The 21,743-nt window shown below is 46.7% G+C and overlaps 1 protein-coding gene across 3 annotated transcripts in view; it reads right to left on the bottom strand.

Annotated features, from left to right (window-relative positions):
- The window catches only part of LOC127009073 (monocarboxylate transporter 13-like), a 159,775-nt gene that overhangs the window by 114,585 nt on the left and 23,447 nt on the right, over positions 1–21,743 (bottom strand). The window lies entirely within an intron of this gene.

Below are 21,743 nucleotides of genomic sequence, written 5' to 3'. Positions count from 1 at the left end.
AACCGAATTCCCTTATGCATATTTACACACATGCATAGGCGTACGAACACACACACACACACACACACACACACACACACACACACACACACACACACACAGAATAAATAAAATGTAAATATCATCAGAATGTATGAACGTACGTGTGTGTGTGTGGGGGGGGCAATATGGCGGGCACGTGGGGCTCAAGGTGATATTGGAAAGTATGGAGAATATTAACAATCCATTCAATTTTTACTCGAGTCGGCATTCAAGTTTATTTTTCTTAATATTAACAACACACACACACACACACACACACACACACACACACACACACACAAAAGCAGGTATATGCATAGAGAGAGAGCGTCGGATTAATAGAAGCACAATAACTCATGAATGGATAATAAAAAATAAAAAAAACAATCAAGCCGCTAAGTGTGTCAGGGGCCGGGCACAGAAGGCTGACGGGAGTGCCAATAAACAGCGGCTGAGGTCACGGGGTGTGGGGGGGGGGGGAAGGTGGAGGAGTTGACGTCACCACCACAGCCACCACCACCATCACCACTGCCATGGTCACCACCACCACAAATGCGACGCTCACCTCCATCAATAACCTCACTGCCACGATCAACACCACCACCAACACCACTGACTGCCAGCAACCATCACCACCACCATCAATATCACCCCTGCCACGATCACCACCAATATCACCACCACCTCCACCAATACCACCACCACCACTAATACCACCGCCACCTCCAATACCACCACTACCGCCACCAATACCACCACAATACCACCACCTCCACCAATACCACCACCACCACTAATACCACCACCACCTCCAATACCACCAATACCGCCACCAATACCACCACCACCACTAATACCACCACCACCTCCAATACCACCAATACCGCCACCAATACCACCACCACCTCCGCCACAATACCACCACCACCACCAATACCACCATCACCATCAATACCATCATCACCTCCACCACCCACCACCACCATCACTATCACCACCACCAATACCACCACCACCACCACCAATACCACCACCACCACCAGTACCACCACCTCCACCAATACCAATACCACCACCACCACCAATACCACCACCACCACCACCACCAATACCACCACCTCCACCAATACCAATACCACCACCACCACCAATACCAATACTACCACCACCAATACCACCACCACCACCACCACCACCACCAGTACCACCACCACCACCACCCCCACCAATACCACCACCAATACCACCACCACCACCACCACCACCAATACCACCACCACCACTAATACCACCACCACCACCAATACCACCATCACTACCACCACCATCATCACCACCACCACCACCAATACCATCACCACCACCACCAGTACCACCACCACCACCACCTCCACCAATACCACCACCACCACCACCAATACCACCACCAATACCACCACCACCATCACTACCACCACCACCAATAACACCACCACCACCATCACCACCACCACCACCACTAATGTCACTACAATTATCTCTGTTACTGCCACCATTATCACCACCAAGACTACCACCACCACCACCACCACCACCATCATCATCACCACCACCGCTGCAATCAACACCATTACCCTTTAGAGTTCGACACCATCTCGCAATAAAAAATATAAAAAAACAATCTTACCTTGCACTGATTCAAGCCACAGTCGTAATTCAAGTGTGTGTGTGTGTGTGTGTGTGTGTGTGTGTGTGTGTGTGTGTGTGTGTGTGTGTGTCCTGATCCATCCCACACCTTCCTTCATTTCCCTAATTAAGGAGCCACACCTGTCTAGGGAACGGCAGGGACACACACACACACACACACACACACACATGACTTACAGGTGAGCCACAAAACTTGCAACGCGACCTCAAATATGTGTGTGTGTGTGTGTGTGTGTGTGTGTGTGTGTGTGTGTGTGTGTGTGTGTGTGTGTGTGTGTTCTCGGGGATGACACACAGTATGCTACCTTCCCGATCCTTCCTCATGACCACAGCGCCGCACACAGCAAGGCCGCCGACACTAATTACGTGATGCAGAAGGGAGGGAGAGAAAGGGAGGGAGGGAGGGAGGGAAGAATAACGTAGGAAGGGAGTGAGGAGGAGGACGAGGAGGAGAAGGAGAGGGAAGGTTAGAGAGATGATACGAAAGATAGAAGATAAAAAAAAAAGATAACCGAAAAAGAGAAAAAATTGATGAAAAACGGAGAGAAAGAAAGAAAAAGAGATAAAGAAAAAAAAAAGACAGGACAAATAAAAACTAGCATACGAAAGGATAAAACAAAGATGGAAAACCAACCAATTTGGGAAGTAAAAAAAAGAGAAAACACAAATAAAACAAGGAATATAACAAGAAAGAAGGGAGTCAAGGGAGTGAGAATAAAGTGCCAAATATGAAATAGAAAAGAGAAAAAAGAGACGAAACAAACAATAGAAGGAAAAGCAAGAATTAGAAATAAGAAATAGAAAGAAGAAGAATGTTGAGAGAAACATTACAAGGAGAAGGAGGAGGAGGAGGAAAAGAAGAAGAAAGAGAAGGAATACATAGGAAGAACAGACACCAGTTAGTTAGAGAAGGAGGAGGAGGAGGAGGAGGAGCAGAATGAAAAGAGGATAATAAATGGAGACAAGAAGAATGTTATATACGACAGGAGAAGGAGGAGGAGGAAAAGAAGAAACAGAAGGAGGAATACATAGGAAGAACAGACACCAGTTAGTTGGAGAAGGAGGAGGAGGAGGAGCAGGAGGAAAAGCAGATAAAAAAAGGGGAGACAAGAAGAATGTTATATAAGACAGGAGGAGAGAGTGAGTGAGCTGGAACAATGCTGGAGGAAGGAAAGAAGGAAGGAGGAACTCTTGTCATTATTTCGAAACAAAGCAGCAAGTAGTATCGGTTTGCCATCCACGAAAAATGAAAAGAAAGAAAAAAAGGAACAGGAAAACAAAAGCAGGCAGGAAGAGGAACAAGAAAGAGAAGAGGAGGAGGAGGACTGTTACAACGATGCACTCCTCCCTGCAATGCTGTAATTTACTCACTTGTGTTCCCCAAATTCAGACCGGCTTCAGGGAGGATTGGGAAGAAGAGGAGACGGATTCGAAGGAGGAGGAGGAAGAAGAAGATGAAGTAAAGGACCAAGGGAAAAGGAGAAGAAATAGAAGGACAAGAAAGAAAATTAAGAGATGGTCAAGAGAGAGAAGGAAAAAAGACGGAAAAAGGGAGGCAGTATTGATAGACGAGGAGGAGGAGGAAGAGGAAGACGATTAGAAGAGGAATACTGTGAAGAAGTGGAAAAGGAGGAATAGAGCAGAAAATCGAAAAGGGAGAAGGAAGGAAGGAAAGAAGGAGGAAAAAAAAGGTAAGAAAGAGGACGAGGAAAACAAAAAGAAGAAAGAATGTTGTAAAGAAAATAAAAAGAATGAGATCGGAGTGAAGGAGGAACGGGTGAGTCAGAGGCGAAAGAAAGCAACAGGAAATAAAAGACATACAAATAAATAGCCAAAGAAACGATGAGAGAGAGAGAGAGAGAGAGAGAGAGAGAGATGAAAGTTTTAAAGAGCAAAAATAACCACCAAGAAAGATAAAGAGTCGCCGTGTTAGAGTGAAACAGACTGCAGGATAAAGTATAGTGAGTGGAGGCCTTTTTTAACTCTCTCTCTCTCGGCCAAAAAAATGATTGATCGGGTTCCCATGAGTTTTTTTTTCACATTCATGGCGCAGAAGCCTTGTCAAACTATTACCAGGCTCATAAAACTACCCACCATGGAAATAACTCACTCTAACACAACCTCCGCCAAAGCCGTATTAAATGTGGGTGTGTAAGCCCCTGATGCAGATGATAATATGGGTCTAGAGCCTTCCCTCACACCTACACTCATTGCACTGCCCGAAACAAAACAATCACCTGATATTGGCCTCCCGCGACCTGTATATATATAGACTTCCTGCCTTTCCCTTCCCTTCCCTTCTCTTCGCTTTCTTCTCTTCCCCTTCTATTCCCTTCCCTTCCCTTCCTTCCCTTTCTTCTCATTTCCTTTTCCCCCGACCTGTATATATATATAGACTTCCTGCCCTTCCCTTCGCTTCCCTTTTTTCCCCTTCCTTTCCCTTCCTTTCCTTTATTTTCTTTTCCTTTCCCCCGACCTGTATATGTAGACTTCCTCCCTTCCCTTCTCTTCCATTCTCAACTCTTCCCTTCCTTTTCTTTCCCTGTCTCCTCTTCCCTTCCTTTCCCTTCGCATCCCTTTTCTTCCCTTCCTTTCCGATTCCTTTCTCTTTACTTCCTTTCCCTTTCCTCCCCACTCATTCCCTTCGCTTTTATACCCTTTGCTTCCCTCCCCTTCTCTTCCCTTCCTTCCCCTTCGCTTTCATTCCCTTCCCATCCTATCCCTTCCCTTCCCTTCCCTTTCCTTCCTTTCCATTCCCTTCCCTACGATACCAAATACACACAAGAAGCGAGCCCAAACACCTAATCACTTTCCTTCTTCCCTTCGTCATTCTTCCTTCTTTTCGTCATTTTCAGATCGATTTCGTCTCATCAAACGGTAAAAAGACGGAAGGAAAACTAAGAAAAAAAGTATAGATGAAAAAAGAATCGACACTCCTTACTCAATGTTCTTTACTACTACTACTACTACTACTACTACTACTACTACTACTACTATTACTGCAGAAGGCTCAAAATCTCACCACTCACGTCTTCCCTGACACACCCAAATCTCTTTCCTGACGAAGACACAGAAGGGAGGACTGCGCTAATGCCCCTGCGCCTCCCACTGAACAGCTGTGCGGAGGAGGAGGAGGAGGAGGAGGAGGAGGAGGAGGAAGGATAGTAGGAAGGAAGTGGAGGGAAGACCAGCTGGAAGATTGGAGGAAGGGAGGAAAGAAGAGAAGTGAAAGAAAGAGGCGGAAGTTGGATGAGGGAAAGAAGGAAGTGGAGGAATAGACAGAATGAAGAAATATGAGTGAAGAGGAAAGTTAGGAGAGAAGACAGACAGGGAGAAAAAGGAAGAGGAATAAAAGAAAGAGTGAAGGAGAGGCGGGAGGAGGATGACGGAAGGAAGGAAAAAGAGGAAGAGACAGAGAGAAGAAATATGAGTGGAGAGGAAAGAGGGTGCGGGAGAGCGGGAGGGAGGGAAACAGAAGAAGAAAAGTGGGCGGGAGGAGAGGAAGGCGGGAGGAGGAGGAGGAGGAGGGAACTAAGAAACATGAGAGGAAGAAATACGAGTGAGGGAAAAAGAATGAATGAACTGGAGAATCGGAAGACGAGAAGAGAAAGAAATAGAGAAGGATAAAATAATGAATGGAGAATAAAAAGAAAGAAAGAAGATAGTAAATTTATAAGACAGGAGGAAGATTGTAAATGAAGTAATAATAAAGAAAAAAGGAAAAAAGAAGGAAAATGTGAAAAGAAAGAGGGGGACGAAGGAGGGAAAAGAGGAAATAATACAGGATGGAAAGGAGAAAGAAAGGAAGGAGAGTAAATTTAGAAGAAGGGAAAATAATGGAGTAATAATAAAGGAAAAAAGGGAAAAAAAGAGGAAAAATATGAAAACAAAGAGGGGGACGAAGGAGAGAAAAGGAGGAAATAATGCAGGAGAGGAGAAGAGAAAGAAAGGAAGGAGAGTAAATTTAGAAGAAAGGAAAATAATGGATTAAAATAAAAGAAAATGGGAAGAGGGAAAAGAAAGAGGGTCAAATTTGGGAAAGGGGGAAGGGGGGAGAAGAAGAAATAATAAAGGAAAAGAAAGGAAAGTACAGCAGCAAAGAAGAACAGGTGACCGAAAGAGGGAAAGAGGAAGAAAATAACAAGGAAGATAAAAGAGCAAAAGAGAACAAGGAGAAAAGAAATATAAGAAAAGGGAAAAATGAAGAAACACGTGTAGGGAAAAAAAGAAAGGAGGGAGGAAGAAAAAACGGGAAAAAAGGAAGAAAGACATGAAAGAAAAAAGAGGATGAAAAAAATAGACATGAAGGAAAAAAGGAAGGAAAAGGAAGGAAAAAAGACAGGAAAAGGAAGGAAAAGGAAGGAAAAAAGTAAGAAAAAGGAAGGAAAAAGACAGGAAAAGGAAGGAAAAAAAGGAGGACGGAAGAAAAAAACGGGAAAAAAGAAGACAGAAAGGAAAACATGAAAGAAAGAAGAGGATGAAGAAACAGACATGAAGGAAAAGAAGAAGGAAAAAGGGAAAAAAAGGAAAAAAACAAAGAATAAAGGAGGAAAAAACAACAGAAGACAAAGAAAAGGAAAAAATCACAAAGAAACAAAAAAAAAGAGGAAGAAAACGTCAAAGAGAAAAGAAGACGAATAAGGAAGAAAAATAAAGGTAAAGATTAAGAAGAAGAAGAAGAAGAAGAAGAAGAAGAAGAAGAAGAAGAAGAAGAAGAAGAAGAAAAAGAAGAAGAAGAAGAAGAAGTAAAAGAAAAAGAAGAAGAAGAAGAAGAAAAAGACGAAGAAGAAGAAGAAGAAGAAGAAGAAGAAGAAGAAGAAGAAGAAGAAGAAGAAAAATCAAAAGAAGAAGAAGAAGGAAGAAAGAAGGAAAAAATATAAAAAAGAAAGAAAATATCAAAAGGAGAAAGACGAAAACAAAAAAAATAATGAAGAAAGGAGCGGAGGACAGAACGAAGAGGAGGAGGAGGAGGAGGAGGAGGAGGAGGAGGAGGAAGCAGCGGAGGAAGGTGAGGAGAGCCAATCAGGAATCACGTCGCGGGGAGGAAAGATGGAGAGGAATTATATTTTTAGTGGTGGCGGGAAACGTGACGATGGTGACTCGGGGGAACGAAGGAGGAGGAGGAGGAGGAGGAGGGAGGCAGAAGGGCGAGGAGGTGGAGGAGGGAAGCAGAAGGATGAGAAGGTGAAAGGGAAGAAGGTGAACGAGAAGAACGAGGAGAAGGGAAGGAAGAAAGAGTAAGAACGAGGAGTGAGTGAGGGAGAGGAGAAGAGGAGATAAAGGATAGGAAGGATGTGGACGAGGAGGAGGGAGGGGAGGGAAGAGATGGAAGGGGGGGAGGAAGGAGGTGGAAGAGGAGGAGGGTAGGAGAAAGAAGATGAGTGGGAGGAAAGGAAAGAGGTGGAATGGAGGGGAGGAAGGAGGTGGAAGAGGAGGAGGGTATGAGAAAGAAGAGAAAGGGGGAGGAAAGGAAAGAGGTGGAAAGGGGGGGGAGGAAGAGGGTGGAAGAGGAGAAAGGTTGGAGAAAGAAGAGGAGGAGGGGAAAGGAAAGAGGTGGAAGGGGGGTAAGGAAGGAGGTGGAAGGGGAGGGAGGGGAGAAGAAAAAAGAGGAAAGAGGGGAAATAAATGATTGACAGGGAAGAATAGGGAGGAATGGAAGACTGAGGGAAGATATTGACAGGGAGAGAGTGAGGAAGAAAGATAAGGAAGGGGAAGAAAAGAAAAAAAAAGAAAGTGAAAATAGGAAGGGACAAAAATAAAGGAGAGGAAGAAAGGGCAGAAGTCAGAATGAGAAGGATAGAAGGGAAAAAGGAGAAGGAAAGAAGGGGAAAGAAGAAATGTTAAATAGGAAGGAACAAAGAAGAAAGGGAAGGAAGGAAGGGAAAAAAGAAGAGAGGAAAGGAAGGAATGGGAAAAGAAGAAATTAAAGAAAGGGAAAAAGAAGGAAGCGAAAAGAGAATGAAGGAAAGGAAGGAAAAAAGACAGGAAACGAAGGAAAGAAGGAAGGAATGACAGAAAGAAGGAAAGAACTGAAAATGAAGGAAATAACAGACTAATAAGATATGTAAAGGATGGAAAAAAATAAAATGGAAGAAAGGGAAAGGGGAGAGATGGGGAAACCGTTTAACCACTACCCAACCCTCCCCTCCTCCTCCTCCTCCTCCACTACATGTTGTGCAAAAGGAAAGACACACCGTCACCATCAGCAGAGTGATGAAAAACAAACAAACTGCAAGTCCGCCCTGTAAGAAATACCACATGCAGGCTTGGGTTCATAGCGAGGAACTGAATATAAGACGCGCTGGAGTATGTCCTCTTTCGCCCCAACCTAGACGGGGTAACCCTAATAGAATATGAGTTTACTGATAACTTTACCAAGGCAAATAGTTTCTTAAAGAGGGAGAGGGGGAAGGAGGAGGAGGAGGAAGGGAGAAAAAGAATAGAAGAGAGAGAGAGGGTAGGAAAATATGAGTCGGAGAGGGTGGCAAGGAAAGAGAGAAAGAGGAGAGAAGAGGAGGAGGGTGGAAAGGAAAGAGAGAGGGAAGAGGAAAGGAAGTGGGAGTAAGGGAGGATGGGAAGGAGAATGAGTGAGAAAGGGAAGAAGAGGAAGTGAAAGAGTGAGGAGAGAGGAAGAGGAGGGAGGGAGGCGGAGGAAAGAAAGAGTGAGGGAAGAGAAAGGAAAGGAGGGAGGGAGGGAAAGTCTTGAAGGGGGAGGTAGAGAGAGAAAGAGAGAGGGATAAAGCTTAAGTGTGAGTATGTCTTTAAAGGGGAAACCAAAAGATGATTATGATGATGGTGAAAATAATGAAGGTGATGATGTACAAATTCTTCACTACCAGCGTGGGAAGAAGAAGGAGGCAAGACGGACTTAGTGACCGGAGGAGGAGGGAAAGAAAAAAAAAAAGATAAAAGAAAAAAAATACATCTACGCAGAACGATGTTTATACGAAGTTGTGAAGGAAAAAAAATGAAAAGGAAAGGAAAAGAAATACGTTGGTGAATAATTATGATGTAGGGAGAGAGAGAGAGAGAGAGAGAGAGAGAGAGAGAGAGAGAGAGAGAGAGAGAGAGAGAGAGAGAGAGAGAGAGAGAGAGAGAGAGAGAGAGAGAGAGAGAGAGAGAGAGTTATCTTCCTCCTCTATTTCTTCCTCTTCATTATACCCTTCTCTCCCTCTTCCCTCATCTGAGCGTTATTCTTTCATTTTTTCCTCCCTTTTTTTTCCTTTTTTTCCCTCCATGATATCTTCCTCTTCATTATCTTTTCCTCCCCCTTTTTAACTTATCCGACCGTCGTTCTTTTCCTCTTTTTTCCCTGCTTTTTATCCTTCTTCGTTGATTTCTTCGTCATTCACTATATCTTCCTCCTTTATTTCTTTTTCATTCACTATATCGTTCTTCTCTATGTCTCTGCCATTCACTAGATCTTCCTCCCCTTTTTCTTTCCCTCGCTTCTCTCTCCTCTTGCCTTCCAATTCTCCCTTTCATTTATTCTTTTTCCTCGTCTCCTCTATATAACTTGCACTTCTCATCATCTTTTTTTCATATCGACGTGACCGAGGAAGGGAGAAACCACAAGCAATATATACAACATTAATATTATGATGATGATATACCTTCACTGTTCACCAACGGAAGGGAAAGGCAAGGTGGACGCTGCCAACTCTAATGATCGGAGAAGCAAAAGAGGGATGAAAAAATGCAGTATGGAGGACCTAAGTAAAGTGTGTCCGTGCCGGGCTGAGGAGGAACCCAAAAAAGACTCAGTTTGGGAGAGGTTCTATAGACTCGACAGCCATCAGCGGAGGGAGAGGCGAGAGACACTTCAGGTCCTCTCTCTCTTTCTCTCTCCCTCTCTCTCTCTGTTTCTCTACCTTACCCTGCATGACTCTCCTTCCTTCCCTCCTTCCCTCTTCTCTCCATTTCTCTTTTTCTCCTTCTCTATCTCACCATCCACGACTCTCCTTCCTTCCTTCCTTCCCTCCATCTCCATTTATCTCCTTCCTTCCCTCTTTCACTCCCTCCTTCTTCCCTCACTCTCTCTCCTTCCCACTCTCTCTCCTTCCCACTTTTCCTTTTCCCTTCCCCTCCTCCTCATTCTCCCTCACTGATCGGAAGAGGAAAAATAACGATGAAAAAAATTATATGCGAATGGAAGATGATGGTATGGACTTAACAACTGTATCAACGGGGGGAGAGGGGAGTGGAGGCAAGGTGGACTTCAGTATTAATGAGCGGAAAAGGAAAAAAAGAATGAAAACAGAGCAGAAAAATCATATACGGATGGAAAGGCAAATGTCCACCTCAGGGAATAGCGACAAGGAAAGGAGGGGAGTGGGAGAGGAAAGAGGAAGGAGGATGGGAGAGGGAGGTAGTGGAAGAGGAAGGAAGGAAGTAAGGAAGGGGAGAGGGAGGTAGTGGAAGAGGAAGGAAGGAAGCAAGGGGAGGCGACTTTCTGACTGGCTGGCTCGCTGGCTGGGTAAGAGGAAGTGAGTTAAAGGGCAACAGTTCTCCTCTTGCCTGCCCTCTCTCTCCCCTCTCATTTTTGCCTCACACTCGGCCTGCCAGCACCACCTGTCCCCTCGGCTTCTCTTAGTCCTCTCATCCCATCAACATTCACCAACCAAGGCCCTTCTTCCATTCTTGTCTCCCTCCCCTTACCGTCAGCACCCTTCTTACCCACTCTTACTCATTCCTTTCTCTTAACTTGTTCCTCTTTATCCATCTTTGCCTCCTCCTCCTCCTCCTCAGCATCCTTCTTACTCTCTCCTGTACTCATTCCTTTCTCTCGACTTGTTCCTCTTTATCTATCTTTGCCTCCTCCTCCTCCTCCTCCTCAGCATCCTTCTTACTCTCTCCTTTACTCATTAATTTCTCAACCTGTTCCTCCTTATCCATCTTTGCCTTCTCCTCCTCCTCCTCCTCAGCATCCTCCTTACTCTCTCCTTTACTCATTAATTTCTCAACCTGTTCCTCCCTATCCAGCTTTCCCTCACTCTCCTCCTCCTTAACCTCGTCATCCTCACTCCTTTAGTCCTTCATTCCTCCACCTCCTTCTTCTGCTTACCTACTCGTCTTTGCCTCCTTTCACCCTTGCCTCCTTCCCCTCACCCTCACTTTTTCCCTCCTCCCTCGGCCTGCTTCCTTATCAATCTTTCCTTCATTCCATCTTTGTCTCCTTTCCTCCTCCTCCTTAATTAAGCTCACCACGCTTCTTACTTCTTCCTTCTTGCTTCCTTTCCTCCCTTTCCTCTTTCTCCTTGCCACTATTGCTCCTTTCCTACTTTCTTTCTTTTTCTTCCTTCCTTCCTTCCTTAACTGCCCCTCTATCTATCCATTAATCCCAGCGCAGGTAACCCTTTCTTCATTCGTCATCATCATCTTCCTCCCTGCCATTCCTGTCACCTTAATCACTTTCTCTACCCGTCGATTTTTTCCCTACCTGTCTGCTCCCGTCACAAGGACCTAATTATGTGGCCCTTCATTACCTGGCCTGGTGAAACGAGAACACCTGCTTTTTGGCGTAACGCTGGTGCTCGAGAAGTGGAGGAGGCGGAGGAGGTGGAGGAGAAGGTAGGAGATGGTGGAGGAGGAGGTGGTAAGAGGAGAGGGAGGAGGAGGGAAGAGAAGGTGGAGGAGGAGGTATAAGAAGAGAGGCAGGGAAGGGAGGTTGAGGGCAAGGGAGGGAGGGAGACGAAGGGAAAGGGAGGAAGGGGGACGAAGAGCAAGGGAGGAAGGGAGACGAAGAGCAAGGGAGGAAGGGAGATGAAGAGCAAGGGAGGAAGGGAGACGAAGAGCAAGGGAGGAAGGGAGACGAAGAGCAAGGGAGGAAGGGAGATGAAGAGCAAGGGAGGAAGGGAGACGAAGAGCAAGGGAGGAAGGGAGACGAAGAGCAAGGGAGGAAGGGAGATGAAGAGCAAGGAGGAAGGAGACGAAGAGCAAGGGAGGAAGGAGACGAAGAGCAAGGAGGAAGGGAGATGAAGAGCAAGGAGGAAGGGAGACGAAGAGCAAGGGAGGAAGGGAGATGAAGAGCAAGGGAGGAAGGGAGACGAAGAGCAAGGGAGGAAGGGAGACGAAGAGCAAGGGAGGAAGGGAGACGAAGAGCAAGGGAGGAAGGGAGATGAAGAGCAAGGGAGGAAGGGAGACGAAGGGCAAAAGAAGAAGGGAGACGAAGAGCAAGGAAGGAAGGGAGACGATGAGCAAGGGAGGAAGGGGGACGAACGGCAAAAGAAGAAGGGAGACGAAGGGGAAGGGAGGGAGGTTGTGGGCAAGGGAGGAGGGGAGGCAGAGGGCAAGGAAAGAAGGGAAGCGGAGGGCAGAGGAAGGGCAGGGAAGCGAGGCGGTGGCGAAGGGGAAAAGGAAGGGCAGTGAAGGGAAGGACGGTAGGGGAGAGGAAGGGAGGTTGAGGGAAGGAAGGAGGGAGGAGAAGGTTTTTGAGACTGAAGGATACTGAATGAATGAAGGAGGGGAAGGAGGGGCGGTGAAGGAGAGACGGAAGTGGAGGTGCTGGTGGTGGTGAATGGAGTAATGAGGAGTGGAGAGGAAGTGGATATGGTGGAGCGTAAGAAGTGGAGGGAAATGGAGGAGTAGGGAGAGGAGTAAAGTGGAAGGCAAGGAGGATAAGGGAGGAAAAGGAGTAAGGGAAAGGAAATAAAGCAATCTCTCTCTCTCTCTCCTGCTTCCACCCTCCTTAATCGCATTTGTCTTTGTTTAAACCTGTATTTTCCTCCTCTTTTCCTCTTTCCCTCTCTCTGTTATTTCCTGTCACTGCTCTGTCTTATTTTTTCCCTCCTCCTTTTTTTCTTCCTTCAACTCCTCCTCCTCCTCTTCCTTCTCCTCTATTTCCTCCTCACCTCCACCACCACCTTCTCCTCTTTTTCCTCCTCCTCCTCCACACTTTTTTTTTCTTCCTCCTCCTCCTTTTTTTCTTCCTCCTACTCTTCCTCCTTCTCTTATTTTTTCCTCTTCCTTTTACTCTATTTCCTCCTTCACCTCCACCACCTCCTCCTCTTTTTCATCCTCTTCCTCCACACTTTTTTTTTCTTCCTCCTCCTCCTTTTTTTCCGCCTCCAACTCTTCCTCCTCCTCCTCCTCCTCCTCTTTCTTTCTCTTCCTCCTCTTTCTTTCTCTTCCTCCTCTTTCTTTCTCTTCCTCCTCTTTCTTTCTCTTCCTTCTCCTCTATTTCCTCCTTCACCTACTCTTTTTTTCCAACTTTTCCTCCTCCTTTTTTTCCCTCCTTTTCCTCCGCAACTTCCTCCTCCTCGTCCTCCTTCTCGGCAACTTCCTCCAGTCTTATTACGATAATGTAACTCCACCCTTCGGCGCTCTCTCACAGCTGGTATAAATTTCCCCACCCTTCCCTTCCTTCCCTCCCTCAACCCTTCTTCCCCTACCTCACTCAATCTTACCTTTCCCCTCCCTCAATCTTCCTTTCCCTACCTCAGCCTACGTTACCTCTCTTTCCCTTCCTTACCCGTCTCTGCCTTACCTTAGTCTTTCTTTCCCCTCCCTTCCTTCCCTCACCCCCTTCTTCCCCTTCCTCACTCAACCTTACCTTCCCCTCCCTCAATCTTCCTTTCCCCACCTCAGCCTACGTAACCCCTCCTTCCCCTACGCAAACTTCACCTTCCCCTTCCTTCCCTCAACCCCTTCTTCCCCTACCTCACTCAATCTTACCTTTCCCCTCCCTCAATCTTCCTTTCCCCACCTCAGCCCAAGTCACCCCTCCTTCCCTTACGCAAGCTTCACCTTCCCCTTCCTTCCCTCAACCCCTTCTTCCCCTACCTCACTCAACCTTACCTTCCCCCAATCTTCTCTTCCCTACCTTAGCCTACATCACCCCTCTTTCCCTTCTTTACCCGTCTCAGCCCTACCTATGTCTTTCCTTCCCTCACCCCTTCTTCCCCTCACGCAACCTTCCCTTTCCCCTCCCTCAATCTTCCTTTCCCCACCTCAGCCTACGTCACTCCTCTTTCCCTTCCTTACCGGTTCTTGCTCTACCTTAGTCTTTCCTTCCCCTCCCTTCCTTCCCTCTACCCTCTTCCCGTTCATCGTCATCATCATCCGTTAATTGTCCACAGCAGGAGAGGTCTTTTGCAATGTCCTCCACTTTTCTGTCAAATATCTGTGTACTCCATTCTGCTTCTGTAATTATCTAACTTCATGTCTTCAATTTTTCATCTTTCCTTCCCTTTCCTTCACCCCTTCATCCCTCCTTTTTCCTCCCCTACCCTTCCCTTTCCCTCCTTCCCCTTATCTTCCTTAGCTCACCTCTCCCTCCTTACTTTTCCTCCCTCATCGCTCTTTCCCTTACCTCATCTCTCCCCTTCCCTCCATCTATCACCCTTCCTTCCCATTACCTTCCTTTTCCCTCCCTTCCTTCCTACTTTTCCCTCCCTAATCCCTCCTTCTCTTACTTCACCCTTCCCTTTCCCTCCATCCATCACCCTTCCTTCCCTTTACCTTCCTTTTATCTCCCTTCCCTCCTACTTTTCCCTCCCTCATCCCTCCTTCCCTTGCTTCACCCTTCCCTTTCCCTCCATCCATCACCCTTCCTTCCCCGTACCTTCCTTTTCTCTCCCTTCCCTCTTACGTTTCCCTTCTTCAATCCTCTTTCTCTAACTTCACCCTTCCCTTTCCCTCCATCCATCACCCTTCCTTCCCCTTACCTTCCTTTTCTCTCCTTTCCCTCTTAAGTTTCACTCCCTCATCCCTCTTTCCCTTCCCTCCATCTGTGACCCTCCTTTCCCTTACCTTTCTTTTCTCACCTTTCACTCCCTCCTTTTTCCTCCCTCAACCCTCTTTCCCTTATCTCACCTTTTCCTTTCCCTCCATCTATGGCCCCTCCTTTCCCTTACCTTTCTTTTCTCACCTTTCCTTCCCTTCCCTTCCCTTCCCTTACCTCACCCTTCCCTTTCCCTCCATCCCCTTACCTTCCATACCCCACCTCTCCCTCCCTACTTTTCCTTCCCTTATTCCTCTTTCCCTTACCTCACCCTTCCCTTTCTTTCCCTTCCTATCCCCTCTTTCCCCTTCCACGCCTTACTCCACATGTCATTCTACTTTCTGGTGTTGTTTCGGATTTTGATGACCAGGAAACCAATAAAAAAAGGCATCCCACACCTTCTATTCCTCCTCTTTGTTTTCCTTCCTCACTCCTTCTACCTCTGATCAACCGAACTTCACATACCACAACACCTTCCTTTCTTCCATCCTTCCATCCGTAACTTCCTGTATTCATCATTCCTCGTCCAGGTGCCTCGTGTTCATCCGTCATCTTCCTCCCTACCATTCCAGTTACCTTAATCACTTTCTCTACCTGTCCCGGGGTTGTAGTAATCAGGAAACAGGTGAGTATTTGACCTTTAGCGGTAAAACAGCTGGTCCGACACGGTGACCTTTTGAGCGGCAAATATGCACGACAAGGGAAGCTTTGGTGGCGAGCCTGCACGGACGGACGACGATTTTTTTTATTATGAGGTTCACGTCATGTCCCTCCTCCCTCCCTCCCTCCCTCCCACTCCAGTACAGATCGGAAATAAGGTCCATATAATTCAACGTACCGAGCTTCCATTATTACCATTTTCCCGAGGCCACAGAGCAGACTAGCCGGGTGTTCATGGTTGATTTTTCCTATACAAAGTGCAGAGAACGTGTAAAACTATCACTATATAATCGGTTCCACGAAGAGCTGGCGGGGCTAATCCTTCAGGGGCAGACTCGCGGATTTGGTATCATTGCCTTGGTGACGCTACTGATTTAAAGAGGAAGCAGAGAGCAAGAGATAGTAGGCTATGTCAACGTGGCCAGATTGTCGTACTCAGCCGCTCATATTTCCCGACTTCCTACCCCAAAACTGTCTTCTGGGCTCCAATAACAAAACCCATTTATAGTTATCGTTAAAAAGAGTTATATCCTGATGTTTCTTGGCAATAGTTAGGCGTCAAAAACCGGTAAATTCTATTCTCTGAGTACAATAATCTGAAAAAACGATAAATTCTACGCTCTGAGTACGATAATCTGAAAAAACGATCAATTCTACGCTCTGAGTACGATAATCTGAAAAACCGGTAAATTCTATGCTCTGAGGACGATAATCTGAAAAACCGGTAAATTCTATGCTCTGAGGACGATAATCTGAAACACCGGTAAATTCTATGCTCTGAGTACGATAATCTGAAACACCGGTAAATTCTATGCTCTGAGGACGATAATCTGAAAAAACCGGTAAATTCTGTGCTCTGAGTACGATAATCTGAAAAACCGGTAAATTCTATGCTCTGAGGACGATAATCTGAAAAAACCGGTAAATTCTATGCTCTGAGTACGATAATCTGAAAAACCGGTAAATTCTATGCTCTGAGTACAATAATCTGAAACACCGGTAAATTCTATGCTCTTAGTACGATAATCTGAAACACCGGTAAATTCTATGCTCTGAGTACAATAATCTGAAACACCGGTAAATTCTATGCTCTGAGTACGATAATCTGAAAAAAACTGTAAATTCTCTGCTCTGAGTACGATAATCTGAAACACCGGTAAATTCTATGCTCTGAGTACGATAATCTGAAACACCGGTAAATTCTATGCTCTGAGTACAATAATCTAAAAAACCGGTAAATTCTATGCTCTGAGGACGATAATCTCTGGAAACTAAATAATCTTCTGAGAGTACGCCAAATAATCTAAAAAACCGGTAAATTCTATGCTCTGAGTACAATAATCTAAAAAACCGGTAAATTCTATGCTCTGAGTACGATAATCTGGCAACGGTGGGTTATGTCACGGTAGCTTAGATCGAGTAAACAACAGCCAACGGGAGACGCAGAGACTGTCCCCCAAGCAATGATGCCAAGTATGTGACTCAACCCCTGAAGGATTTGGCTCACCAGCTCTCGTGGAACCGACTATAGTGTCACAAAACGGTCCATGAGAATCCCAGCAACTTCCATAAGAGGCTTTTCAAACGTGCGAACTGAGGCGCCGATGTGTTAGAAGAATATGGACTTATGACCCCTCCAGCCTCCAATGCATAACCAGCACCTCCACTACAGACAATCGGGTATGTGTGTGTGTGTGTGTGTGTGTGTGTGTGTGTGTGTGTGTGTGTGTTTTACTTATTTTTTTTTATTATATATTTTTTTCTTTTTATCTCTTTAATTAATTATTCTTGTACATTTTCTACACAAATTCATGCAACATACATCTAAGTTTCTCATTAGCGTAGATTTGTTTTCATTCTTGGTGTAAATTATGAATAAATGTCGGTTTTAGAGTGAGTGAGTGAGTGAGTGGGTGAGTGAGTGAGTGAGTGAGTGAGTGAGTGAGTGAGCGAGTGGGTGAACGAGTGGGCGAGTGAGTGAGTGAGCGAGCGAGTGGGTGAGTGAGTGAGTGAGTGAGTGAGTGAGTGAGTGAGTGAGTGAGTGGGTGAGTGAGTGAGTGAGTGAGTGAGTGAGTGAGTGAGTTATGAATTTAGTTTTTTAGTTAATCAGTCAGTCGGTACACAATCCCTTCTCAGTGTGATGGTAAGGCTGAGTCATTCTCCCTAAATATGACTCGTCCATACTTTTGTTAGTGTGAGCTTCTAAAGGTGAATGTCGTGTCACTGCTTCCTCCTCTTTCTATATTTAAGTTGTTATGATGGACGAGCTTCATTTTCCCTAGATAAGGATCACGCATAATTTTAACGGTGCGAGGGTCTCCAGGTGAACAATGGGTGTTGATATAATATTTTTTTCGTTTTTGTTCTGTGTAGCTCGCTGTGACCTCCCTTCCACAATGCCCCACAGTTCCCACGGTTCCCTGTCTCCTGTGTACTCGGTCCCACACGAGTTCCCTGCATCCCCGGCTGTGCCATATTTTAGGTCCAACTGACTGTTAATGCACGTATGATCTTTATTTAATGCAGGGGCGGCTCTGTTCCCCTGAAAACACGTACTAAAACTGTTATATGACTGTCGGGTTTTACATTTTTCCAGTGGCACCTTCCCTCCACCCTAATTTTCCACCCCCTGCCCTGTGTGTGTGTGTGTGTGTGTGTGTGCGGATAAAACACACACACACACACACACACCTGTATCACCTTTTCCCGACACCTGCACACACACACACCCCTCCATCCTTCTGAACTCATACTCTCTTTAGGTTAAGTAGTGGAGCCTTCGTTGCATTAACCCATTGCAATACTATCTACTTTTCTTTACATTTTTCTTCCCCAAATAACTTTTTTCCCATAAATTTAAACTTCCTTTGCTTTACTCTTTACATTGTATCATCACACAACTTCATTCTTTTCTTCATTCAGACAGCCTCCTTCTAGCCTTCTCTGCTTCCCTACACCTTCCTCCTCCTCCCTTCTTGACTGAATAACTAACTACCTGCTTGCCTGCCTGCCTTACTGCTTTCCTACTCATCTCCCTACCTGCTTCTCTCTCTCCCACTTCCTTCCTTCCCTTCTCGTCTACGTAACTGAGTGACCTACCTGCTTGCTTGCCTGCTTCTCTACTTAACTCCCTTCCCTCCCTCCCTCCGTCCCTGTCTACCCATCTTCCTCGTCCCTCGTCCTAATACTCGCTGGGGTTCTAAGTTAGACCCCAAAAATGTCCCTCCACTTGGCAGGCTCATCACGCGCGGGTTTTTGATGCTTCACGACCCAAGGCAACACGCAAATCCCCCATGGATCACGATGAAAAAGAGAGAGAGAGAGAGAGAGAGAGAGAGAGAGAGAGAGAGAGAGAGAGAGAGAGAGAGAGAGAGAGAGAGAGAGAGAGAGAGAGAGAGAGAGAGAGAGAATGAGCAATAAAAAAGGGGATATCAAAAGTTACAGAGGAAAACTTTTGGTCGGATTCCACACAAAGGACAGTGCTTCATCCCCGCCCTGCCGAGGAGGAGGAGGAGGAGGAGGAGGAGGAGGAAAAAAACACGGAGGGGTAAGAACATAAAGGAAAAGGAAATGATGATGATGAAGAAACAGCAAACATAAAGAAAGAGGAAAAAGAAAAGGATAACGAAATGGATGATCAGGAATTTGGGAAAGAAAGAAAGAAAGAAAGAAAGAAAAAGAAAAAAAAAGAAAGAAGAAGAGAAAAAAAAGAAAAAGAAGGAGAGAGAGAGAGAGAGAGAGAGAGAGAGAGAGAGAGAGAGAGAGAGAGAGAGAGAGAGAGAGAGAGAGAGTGTGTGTGTAAAGCGCATTCTGAAGTATTACTATAAACGTGAGGAGAAGGTTCTTGAAAGCGGCAGGTTGGGTAAAATCCATCATCTGCCTCTCCCCTCCTCCTCCTCTTCCTCCTCCTCCTCCTCCTACTTTCCAAACTATCTTCCTCGTCTTTCTATAACACCTGACACCTCCTCCTCCTCCTCCTCCTCCTCTTCATCCCCTTAAATTCACTCTCCTATACCTAACCTTCTTCATCATCTTCACTTCTTCCTTTCCCTTTTTACTCTCGCTCCTCATCGTCTTACTGTTCCTATCATTCTCTTTTTCTCACGTCTTCACGTCTTCCTTTCTCTTTTGTCTAACTCATCATCGTCTTCTTGCTGTTCCTATTATCCTCTCTTTATCCTCTTTTTTATCCTCTTTTTCCTCGTCTTCACTTCCTTCTTTCCCTCTCTGCTCCAGCTCTTCATGGTCTTAAGTTCCCATCCTCTTTATTTCTTCCCTGTCAACAATCAGTCTCCAATCTCTCTCCTCCGTCCTTTCTCCCTCTCCTCAACCATCCCTCTCCTTCGTCTTTTCTCTCTCAGCGCCATCTCTCTCCTTTGTTCTTTCTCTCCCTTCACCCTCCTCCTATCTCTCTCTCCTCAACCGTCTCTCTCCTTCCTCCTTTCTCTCTCGCCACCATCTCTCTCCTTCGTCCTCTTTCTCTCGCGCCTCGATCCTCCACATATTCTTTTTCCCTTTCTTTCTGTGTCCTTCACGGCGGCTTCTGTTTAACAAGACAATGATATCCACCCTCACCCAACACCACCTGACTGCTCTCTCTCTCTCTCTCTCTCTCTCTCTCTCTGACACTCACACACACACACACACACACAGTTATCTCCCCACCACCACCACCACCACCATCAACAACAACAACAATAACAACAGCAACAGCAACCGCGGCTACAAGTAATGAACATTAATTACTTAATTCACGAGGGTAAAATCAATAGCCGGGTTGTAAATCTCTGCAATACTGTGTCAGCCCAACATCACGGCTCCACGCTACGGCCCGTCAGCCCGCCCAGCCCTGCCTTGCCTTGGCGCCCCCCCCTCCCTCACTGCCCCAACCCTACCTCTCCACCGCCTCCACCTTCTCACCCTGCCACCCACAACCTGCCATTCTACCACCCAGAGCTCGTTACCCTTCCACCCCTACACCCAAACCCTGCCATTCTACCACCCACACCCTATTATCCCGTCCCCAGAAATCTTGCCACCCTACCACCAAGCCTTGCTGCCCCACCACCCACACCTTGTCATCCAACCACATAAACCCTACCACGCCACCACCCAAATCTCGTCGCTACACTCCCAAAACCTTGTCCACCCTACCATCCAAATCTTCTCATCCCACCACCCTCTCGCCATGCCACCTTCCATATATACCCTCTCACCCTGCCCCTTAAACCCTCTCGTTCCATGCCCCACCCCCTGTCACCTACCACATATACCCTATCATCCTGCCCCACACACCTTCTCACCCCTCCCAAACCCTATCACCCTACAACCCAAACCATGCCGTCAACCACCCGCCCGCTCGCAGTGCCAACCCGCCCACCCCCACCACCACCACCACCACCATTACCACGTCCCTCCCTCCTGCAGGCCGCACGCTGCCTCAAGTCTGCGTCGGGTGGTGGTGGTGGTGGTGGTGGCGGCGGCGGCGGCGGCGGCGGCTTGGACCCTCTGACCTGGGTGTGGAGCGGGACTCATTCACGCACACACGCATGCACGCACACACAGCCGCAAGCACTCTCACCTAGTTACACACTCACACACACACACACACACACAAAACACGTACACACGAAAATTAAGATTGAGAGGATCCATGGTATACATTCTCTCTCTCTCTCTCTCTCTCTCTCTCTCTCACACACACACACACACACACACACACACATACGATGAAGTTCCCCATTGCTAGGTTGTTTATCACCTCCAATGTCCCGTAATGTCCCCGAGAGCAAGGCGCTGACCTACAGATAATTGCTTGTTGCCGATGCCGTGAAAACAAACACACACAGTAATAACAGCCGTCACGAAACGTACTAGGGGATCGAAGAGTAAGAAAGAGAAACAGGAGTACATGCAAAGGGAATCACACAGCGAATTATTAATCATAAACTATTCTAAATGATGTGCTCGAGGGGAAAGAGAAAGAAACAGGATAACAGGAGGCGCAGAAGCACGCGTGAGAAATACACAGAAGCAAGAAGGCCGGGGGCGGCGACACGTGACTGCACCAATCATCGACTTCTTTTTTCACCCCCACCTGTGTGTGTGTGTGTGTGTGTGTGTGTGTGTGTGTGTGTGTGTGTGTGTGTGTGTTACTCACTTCAGCACCGAGACTACACTTTACAGCGAGACGGTAAACAGAGCAAAGAGGAACTATGCAAAGAGCAAAAGCTGTTAATCGGGTAACACCCACGTCGGTGGTGACTGCTGCGCGTCAATAAAACTGCTTCGCCGGCAGGGAGTGAGCGAGGAGCGACCGTCGTGGCCCAGGGAGCGTCGCGCCCCGCCCTGCCGCCGAGTCTTCCCCCGACGACTGGTGACCGCGGCACTGGAGCGATCGACCGGCAGGTGGCACGAAGTGAGGGCCCGGTGCAGCACGGGGCGGGCCGCGACCCTCGCCTGCCCCCCGCCCCGTGCCACGACCCTGACCCTGGCTCGCCACGAGTTGCTCATTGCCCAGGTCGGTCAGCCGGCCAGTTCGGATCGCTGACCCACATGACGTCACCGCACGATGGTATTCCAAGAAACAATGATGCATTAAGTTGAAAGATGAGAAAAAGTTGTTATGGAAAACTATCACCATGCACAGGCAATG

The sequence above is a fragment of the Eriocheir sinensis genome, chromosome 4, assembly GCF_024679095.1.
Source record: "Eriocheir sinensis breed Jianghai 21 chromosome 4, ASM2467909v1, whole genome shotgun sequence".
Lineage (NCBI taxonomy): Eukaryota > Metazoa > Arthropoda > Malacostraca > Decapoda > Varunidae > Eriocheir > Eriocheir sinensis.
The sequence above is the reverse complement of the archived record's forward strand: the minus strand, read 5'-3'. Positions and strand labels throughout refer to the sequence as shown.